Source organism: Perognathus longimembris, chromosome 3, assembly GCF_023159225.1.
Source record: "Perognathus longimembris pacificus isolate PPM17 chromosome 3, ASM2315922v1, whole genome shotgun sequence".
Classification (NCBI taxonomy): Eukaryota; Metazoa; Chordata; class Mammalia; order Rodentia; family Heteromyidae; genus Perognathus; species Perognathus longimembris.
The window spans coordinates 77,353,929-77,355,144 of record NC_063163.1 but is presented as its reverse complement, the minus strand read 5'-3'; the positions used below and the strand labels follow the sequence as shown (position 1 = coordinate 77,355,144).

The window sequence follows — 1,216 nt, the reverse complement described above, 5'->3', positions numbered from 1 at the left end:
GAGGGAGTGGGGAGGGAAGGAGGAAGTTCCAAGGCTTGGACTCAGGGCCTTTGATCTCTTGGCTTGCTTGGTCATTGCTGGTGCTGTACCACTTGAGCTTCATGTAGCTAGAATTTGGGGAGTAGAACATTTCCTGAAGATTGTATCATTTTTGACTTAAGTCTAATGGAAGTTAATGAACCTGATTTCATTTATCTTCATCTGAGCTATGTCTGATAAGTAGAGGAAGGAATTAGATAACTTAAACACCCAGGATGATTTACTAAGCTGCACTGTATGTGCATGAATATATATTATATGAATATATGAATATATATTATATCTATATGAATATATATATATGAATATATATTATATTACTTTACTTCTGTCATTTGATCCAGAATACTGATCCCATCTTTGCTTTTGGCTCCTTAGTCTTCTCACTGATCTATTCCAAGTTATTATTATTTTTTAATCTCCCTCTTCTGCCTGCTAGACATTAGGAAAACTTTATTATGTGGTAAATGCCTTCATTTCTCTCACACTGCTGTGTTGCTGGTCTATTTCTTTTTCATTATCTATTTCGGTGGTGCTGTGTTTTTTTTTTCTTCAAACAAAAAGGTCACATGCAATTTATTAACATTTTGAAGTTTCATTTAAATTTGTAACATTACTTATTTTATTGAAGACTTACAAAAGCACTTTCCAATATTTACATTTGTTGTAGCCATTCTCAGGCATTTATGGCACTATTATTGCCAGCTTTACCTAAATCTCTGCATATACACATTTAAGTAAGCAGACTCACTGGCTGGCTGGCTTGCTTGCTTGTTTTACAATGTGCCATCCTGGGGCTTGAACCCAGGGCCTGGGTACTGTCCCTGAGTTTTTTTTATTTTGTTTTGTCTTTTCCTTGAGGCTAGAACTCTAACACTTGAGCCATACCTTTACTTCTTTTAGTGGCTTTTTAGTGGTTAACTGGAGATCAAAGTTTCATGGACTTTTTTGCCCAGGCTGGCTTTGAACCATGATCCTCAGATCTCAGCCTCCTGAGTAGCTGTGATTACAGGCACACTGGTGCCGAGCTTTGGTGCTGAAATTTGAACTCACTTGCTAGGCAAGTGGTCAAGTGGTAGAGCCTCTTATCTATCACTCCAATTTTATGATGGTTATTATTTTTTGTTGGTTGTAGGGCTCAAACTCAGGGCCTGGGTGCTGTCCCTGAGCCTCTTTG

The 1,216-nt window shown here is 37.8% G+C and overlaps 1 pseudogene; it reads right to left on the bottom strand.

Annotated features, from left to right (window-relative positions):
- Nucleotides 1-701: 701 nt before the first annotated feature.
- Nucleotides 702-800, bottom strand: LOC125349790 (annotated as a pseudogene).
- Nucleotides 801-1,216: the final 416 nt, after the last annotated feature.